At 38.0% G+C, this 7,968-nt stretch overlaps 1 protein-coding gene and 1 non-coding gene across 2 annotated transcripts in view; one reads left to right on the forward strand and one right to left on the reverse strand.

Annotated features, from left to right (window-relative positions):
- Positions 1–7,968, reverse strand: part of LOC136265338 (U4/U6 small nuclear ribonucleoprotein Prp4-like) — a 98,087-nt gene that overhangs the window by 8,201 nt on the left and 81,918 nt on the right. The window lies entirely within an intron of this gene.
- On the forward strand, positions 5,351–5,469 carry LOC136267835 (U5 spliceosomal RNA). The gene has a single exon (XR_010706798.1). It is a non-coding gene; the product is annotated as a U5 spliceosomal RNA (small nuclear RNA).

The raw sequence follows: 7,968 nt of genomic DNA on the forward strand, positions 1-7,968 counted from the left end.
AAAGATTTTCAGAGTTTTTCTCAACTTTGTCCAACAATCTCCAACTGTCCCTGAAACTTGCTGGTGAGAAGGGTGCATCCTCCTGGCTATCCACTTTGCCTTTGGAATGTCATGGATTTGCTCTCCACAAAGGTGACTTTTGTGATGCGTTAGCTCCTAAGAATCTTCCTGTCAGCTGTATCTGTGGCAGATCCAACAACATTGAACATGCTCTCAGCTGTCCGAACAGAGCCTTCCCTACCATCCGCCACAATGACATCCGAGATTTGACTGCAGAATTAATGTCAGAGGTTTGTCATGATGTATCTACTGAACCTCCCCTTCAGCCCTTGAGTGGTGAATCTCTCTCCCTACGTACAGCTAACCAAGATGTCGGTGCTCGCTTGGACATCAAGGCTTCTGAACCTACTTTTATTGATGTTAGAATATTTAACCCCCCCCTTTTTTTTTGATTTTAGAATATTTAACCCTTATGCCCCTTCAAACCAATGTAATCCCTATCGCCAGCATGAAACTTCGAAGCGCCGTCAGTATGAGGAGAGAGTGCGAGAGGTGGAACATGGTAATTTTAGTCCTCTTGTTTTTTCAACTTCTGGAGGCATGGGTGCCTCCACCACTGTGGCTTACAAGCGCCTGGCCTTCTTCAAAGAAACCATCATGTAGAGAGTTCAGCTATAAACAAATCTCCCTGTAGAGAGATCAGCTAGAAGAAGTTACCTTGTAGAGAGTTCAGCTACAAAGAAACCATCATGTAGAGAGTTCAGCTGCAAATAAATCACCTGTAGAGAGTTCAGCGACAAACAAATCTCCCTGTAGAGAGATCAGCTAGAAGAAGTTACCTTGTAGAGAGTTCAGCTACAAAGAAACCATCATGTAGAGAGTTCAGCTGCAAATAAATCACCTGTAGAAAGTTCAGCGACAAACAAATCTCCCTGTAGAGAGATCAGCTAGAAGAAGTTTCCTTGTACACTGTTAAAAATGAAGTGCTATGGTAGCACCTAAAAGTGCTAAATTTTGACTGCTCCAGTCAAAAAATAGCACCTAGAGGTGCTACCATAGCACTTCATTTTTAACAGTGTAGAGAGTTCAACTTCAAACAAATCACCCTGTAGAAAGATCAGCTAGAAGAAGTCACCTTGTAGAGAGTTCAGTTACAAAGAAACCACCATGTAGAGAGCTCAGCTACAAACTAGTGACCTTGTAGAGACATCAGCTAGAAGAAGTTACCTTGTAGAGAGTTCAGCTACAAAGAAACCATTTTATAAAGAGCTCAGCTGCAAACAAATCACCTGTACAGAATTCAGCTACAAACAAATCACTTTGTAGAGAGATCAGCTAGAAGAAGTTATCTTGTAGATAGTTCAGCTACAAACAAATCACCCTGTAGAGAGATCAGCTAGAAGATGTTACCTTGTAGAGAGTTCAGCTACAAAGAAACCATCATTTAGAGAGTTCAGCTTCAAACAAATCACCTGTAGAGAGTTCAGCTACAAACAAATCTCCCTGTAGAGAGATCAGCTAGAAGAAGTTTCCTTGTAGAGAGTTCAGCTTCAAACAAATCACCCTGTAGAAAGATCAGCTAGAAGAAGCCACCTTGTAGAAAGTTCAGTTACAAAGAAACCACCATGTAGAGAGTTCAGCTACAAACTAGTGACTTTGTAGAGACATCAGCTAGAAAAGTTACCTTGTAGAGAGTTCAGCTACAAAGAAACCATTCTGTAAAGAGCTCAGCTGCAAACAAATCACCTGTACAGAATTCAGCTACAAACAAATCACTCTGTAGAGAGATCAGCTAGAAGAAATTACGTTGTAGATAGTTCAGCTACAAACAAATCACCCTGTAGAAAGATTAGTTAGAAGAAGTTACCTTGTAGAGAGTTCAGCTACAAACAAATCTCCCTGTAGAGAGATCAGCTAGAAGAAATTACCTTGTAGAGAGTTCAGCTACAAAGAAACCACCATGTAGAGAGTTCAGCTGCAAAGAAATCACCCTGTAGAAAATTCAGCCACAAACAAATTGCCCTGTACAAGGGTGGATTTAGGGGGGTGCTTGGGGGGCTGAAGCACCCCCCCTCCAAAATTTTACAATGAGCAAGCTAGGAAGCTTCTAGAAGCTGCAGTACAGGTACAGTTGCATTTTATACACATGTATGGGTAATGAAAAGGTAGAAAGAGCAAGGGGAATAATCTTATCCAAGAATTACTAAGAGGGGTTCATAATTATACTTTTGGAGTAAGTCTTACCTTAGAATCTGCTAAAATCGAAATACTCTAATAGAACAGTCAACTACTCTAATAGAACATCCATCATTAAAACTATAATTTTGAAGAAGTTACTAGAGTGTAAGCTGAAATTAAACCTATTCTTCTAGACCTGTGCACTCCTACCCTCACCATTGTACCAAACATCCTGCCATATATCAGGTAAAAGATTTATACCTTTAATGTACTAAATTGTATAAACATCATTAATTGAAAATCTATTCTGAAAACAACTTTTTCTGTCAGATAGTTAAAGTGATTTTAGGCTCTGCTACAAACTTGATTCTTTGGTTGAAATACTTCTCTTGCAAGTAAAACAATAATCTTATATAATAGTGAATTTCATAGCATTTATAAAGTTCACAAGGCTGCAACATCTGAGAGCTGTTTGTTTTTGTTTCCCTTACTTGATCAAACCCATGCTACATTTATCTAAATCTAGCAGCTGCAGCTTCTGGAGTTTGCACCTCAATTTTAAGCTTAAATGATACTGCAGCATTTATGTTGTCATGATCATTGTGTGCTAAAAAGAGGTTAGTTGCATGTGGCCAAAAACTAGTTGTATTTGTAAACTAGTTGTAAAACAATTATGGTGATGGATGGATCCATCATTTTAAAAGTTAGATTGAAATATATAGCAACCTGCACCACAGAACGGTGGCTATACAGTATTGAATCCTGTGTTTGAAATATTCTCCATGACCTTACATTCATAACTATACGCTCTATTCTCTTTGACAAGCCACTATTATACATTTTCTTAAAATCCAATAACAAGAAACAGTGTTTAGTTCTGTTTTTTATTTAAAATTACTTCCAACTGAACTCATTCATCTTGTACCCACATTTGGTTAAAAATAGCTTCTAGATTCAATCTTGTGATTAGCCATTTTCCAAAAATTTCCCAGGGAGTATGCCACCAGAGCCCTCTAGCTGGAGAATTCTATACATGCTGAGTGCATGTGCACTCCACACACTGGTGAGTCTACTTGCCTTCTCCACTCACACTTACCCTCTCTACTGTTTGGACAGCTAGTGTAGTTTGAGCCATGAGACTAAAATTATGCTATAATTCAAAACACTAAATTTGGTCATGTGTAGCTGATACCCATACGTTTCCACTACTAGTTCTTTAAGATGTTAGTCTAAGATTGAATTTTAGCAATTTAGCTACTGGCTGTGCTCTTTAGGTATTATTGAATAACTGTAGGGGAAAAATGGCATCACATAAACAAAATAACATCATTTTACACTCAAAATTACTACCAAATTCAATCTCAGTAGGCCAAATTTGCAAACTTTTCCTGTGGGGCATGCCCCCAGACCCCCCTAGATGGAGCGTGCTCCGCATGCTGAGTGTGCTTCACACACTAGTCGTATCAACTTTCTTGCCACATATATAAATGTCCATGCCAGCACCCCCCCCCCCCCCCACCTTCTGAAATCCTAGATCCGCCCTTGCTGTAGAAAGATCAGTTAGAGAAGTTACCTTGTAGAGAGTTCAGCTACAAATAAACCATGCATTCTGTAAAGAGCTCAGCTGCAAGCAAATCACCTGTACAGAATTCAGCTACAAACAGATCACCCTGTAGAGAGATCAGCTAGAAGAAGTTACCTTGTAGATCGTTCAGCTACAAACAATTCACCCTGTAGAGAGAGCGTCTAGAAGAATTCACCTTGTAGAGTGTTCAGTTAAAAAGAAACCACTATGGAGATTTCTGTAATAAATATATGTATTATATATATAATTTGTACATTTACTGATAAAATATTTTAAGTACATCTACTTCATCTTTTCTTCTTCCTGTGGTAAAGAAAAAAAGATAGGTTAAAAAGTCCCAAAGCCGGCCTATTTTGGGGCATACAAATACGTACAAAAAGAAATGAAATCTAATCCAAAACAGCCAAGCTGTAAAAAAAGTGTGCGGCCCTCAAAAAAACTATGGTGAAAGAAGATGTGAAATCCAAGGTGGCAGCCAAGAAATGGCTGTGATGGTAGGTTAATAGTAAAAATTTTAATAATGACAATTCAGGTGTATTTTGTGCCAAGACCAAGCGGCACAAAAATTCACCTGAATTGTAGTTATTAAATTTTTTACCATTCACAGCCATTTCTTGGCCGCCACCTTGGATTTCACATCTTTTTTCACCATAGCCTTTTTGAGGGCCGCACACTTTTTTTACAGCTTGGCTGTTTTGGATTAGATAATGGTTTCTCTAACATTACAAGAGCTAGAAAATTCCTGGATTATTGGTAAGAGGCTGTTTTCAGCCCAAACTGTGTGTTCAGCCTGAAAAATACATACCCACATTGAATTGTTTTCCTAACTAATATACTGTAGTAAAGTCGGGTAATATACTGTAAAGTCGGGTAATATACTGTAAAGTCGGGTTGTTAAGCGCATGTGCTTATAATTTTTGGAGAAACGTTTTGTAAAAATTATACAAAATAATCATAGTGAGTGCAACACAGAATCACTACGCTGTAATAGAGTAGGTAATAGTTTGTGCTGGTAACAGTACGTAAGGATATTTGACTCCATTTCTGGGTGAAATCCTTCGTGATGAACGAGATTATCACTATCCAGATGGCTGATTTGCTGTATATACATAGTGAAGAGAGACCTCAAGGGAGGTGTAAGCGCTTGAGAAGACATTAATTTTTCAGTACTTTCAGCTTTTCTTGCTGTGTGTAGCTTTATCATTGCATTTTGCCATGTGTGCTTATCATCCATGGTTAATTACAAGAAATGTGTATGCGTTTAACAAATAATATGCGCTTAATAGATACATGCGCTTAACAACTCGACTCTATGGTACAACATTCTTTAATACCAACACGTGGCTCTTGGTTGTAGACTTGTTCACCACAGGGTTATCAGGTATAGGGTAGGGCATGGCTTTTGTGCTGGTACATAGCTCTTAACAGGATATCAATGCTAATGTTTGCCACAACCAATAGCATGAAATGACTGTAATAATAAAAAAAACTATAACCCACAATCAATAGTGTGAGGTGACTGAAACTGTATCCCACAATCAAAAACTTTAGGAAGGTCTATATAAGAGAGATAGGTGGAATGTTGGGTTACTCTGGTCTTTCTTCAGAGCGAATAAATCTTTCGCCTTTTACTAAAGATTTCCATGGAGGAGGACACATAATGAGTATGAAATAATTATTTTTTGTTTGCCCCTAATTGGGGCCCAAAGAAAGAAAATTTAATGGTGTTAGTCAGATGATGCAGCGTAATGTAAGTTCTTTAGCACTTATGAATGTTGCATGCAATCAAAATGCATGTATGCTTTTTTGAACACAAAACATGTCGTTGTTTTCTCAATAATGTTTTCTCAAACATGTCATTATTTTCTCCTGTTTGCTATCCAGTAGTATGCAATGGCGGATCCAGGATGGGGCATTTGGGGCAAATGCCCCCCCCCCCCCCCCCCCCCTCCTCACCTTTTGGAGGAATCATACTTCAGATTAAAATATATACTAAACTCTATGTCAGGGTTAGATCAATTAACTCACGAAAACAATATGCAAATTTTAGTAGCATTACAAATTCACCTGAATCAAAACAAACAAAAGTCAAACTAGTTGTGAAATTGCCCCCGGCACCTTTGTGCGTACTAAGCACCTCTAAGCCTTTACACAGCTTTTAAGACTCCACAACCATCTGCAAAAGCCAAAATGTCAAAAATCAACAGTGAGACACTACTAAGTGGTGATTATTTGCTACTTCAAAAATGCAGCAACTAACAAGAGAATCTGGCTTTCCCCACCCACCTACAACTCAGCCTGTTTGTGCCCCTCCCCCTACCAGCTCCTGGATCCGCCCCTGGTATGTACATTGTTGTCATTACTTAACCTTGACTTGGGCATCACTACATGTTTCTATAATGGTATGGATGACTATGCTAGAATGTGGCTACAGATAGTGTTTCCAGCATATCTTATTGTGATTGCCATTTTACTCATCATAACGAGTCATTATTTTACTACAATTCAAAGAATGACAGCACATAGAGCACTACCAGTACTTGCCACACTATTCTTATTATATCATACACCAAAGTACTGAGCACTGTCTGCAATGCATTGTTTTGGTATTCTGAGCTTACACACCTATCCAACAATACACATACGAGTAAGATGATATGGTTGACAGATACTAGTTCTCCAGTGTTTGGAGTAAAATTTTTGATAATGTTTGTTGTATACTTATTCCTTCTCTTCCTTCTACTTCCATTCAATTTTATCCTTCTGTGGAGAAGGTTATCAGCCATAAGATTCATCAATACATTTAAGCCATTGCTGGATGTGTACTTTGGTCCCTACAAAGATCAGCATTATTGGATGGGCCTTCAGTTTTCAGTCAGAGCAGTTACTTATGGATTTTCTGCTCTTAATAATGATGACAGAATCATTGCCATTAGTATTCTCCTGGCACTATTACTTTGTTTCCAAGGATTTGTGCAGAATAAGTTCAACAATATACAGGAACTGTTAGTGCCGTTTAACTTACTTGTGGTGCACATAGTTTCGAGCCATGAAAGCAAAAAAAAATTGATATTACCACATTACAAATCTTGATCACAGTTGCCTTAGCATATTTCATTATTACTATCAGTTTTCTGTATTGTGTAAACAAATGTAAAAGTGATATTTATCGCAATAAACTCTTTTGCAACACAATGAATTTAATTCACAAGAATGAAGACAACAGTGAAATTGAAATGAACGCATTCAATAAAAGAGGATTAGATTCAAGTATCACTTATGAGGAATTCTGTGAGCCATTAGCTGAGATTAATAGTTGAAACATAAATGCTAACCATGCACTTACATTGCATACTGTAGCTAAGCACTTGACATTGATATGTAGCTATATATGTTTGTGTGCACTGCATTGTATTGTACATGCCACGTTTTACTGCATATTTATTAATTTGGTATTCATATTTGCAAGCATTTTATCTTTATCATTAAAACTATTCCACCCAGGTTCCAGTAGCACTCATCAATTTGTTTCCACTTTAAACCTGGCCTCCTTGCATTATCGCTGAACGTGCATGGATCTTATCATGACCTACAAGATCATTCATTCATTTGAGCAGTGCGATATAAGTGCAGAGGCCACTGACATAGGGGTACCATGCAGTGATAGCCACAGGTTAGTGAGTACAGAAGCCCTGGCGAGCCTTTCATTACTTAACGTAGAATGATCACGTGACACAAACTGTGTACAACTACATAAATATCCAAAGATTTACAGACTTTTTGTGGAAGTTAAGCTACATTGCTTGTAGGCATGAGATTCAATACTTTGGGCATGAGATTGCACCTCATATCATGAGAATCACTCCAGAGGCAAGTTGAGAGGTATGGTGTAAGGCTTCTTTGTCTGGTGGCAGTAGACCTGCGAAGTCATTTTCTGATTAATCCAGAAAAAAGTCGATTCACGGACACCCACAGTTTACAAATCACACTTACATATAATCAATGGTTTTATATCTTAAACTTGTAGAGTAACTCATCTACTTTCTAAATATCCCCAGTTTATTTAATCAAATCATTCAAATCACAAATCAAATAAAATGAGACATCACTAGGGTAATAATCGCACCATAAATTTAAGTATAAGGAAACTTGATAAAGTATATGTTGTTTGAGATAAGTTTACGGGAAATGTGTACCGTATACTT

The sequence above is a fragment of the Dysidea avara genome, chromosome 9 (assembly GCF_963678975.1).
Source record: "Dysidea avara chromosome 9, odDysAvar1.4, whole genome shotgun sequence".
Taxonomy (NCBI): domain Eukaryota; kingdom Metazoa; phylum Porifera; class Demospongiae; order Dictyoceratida; family Dysideidae; genus Dysidea; species Dysidea avara.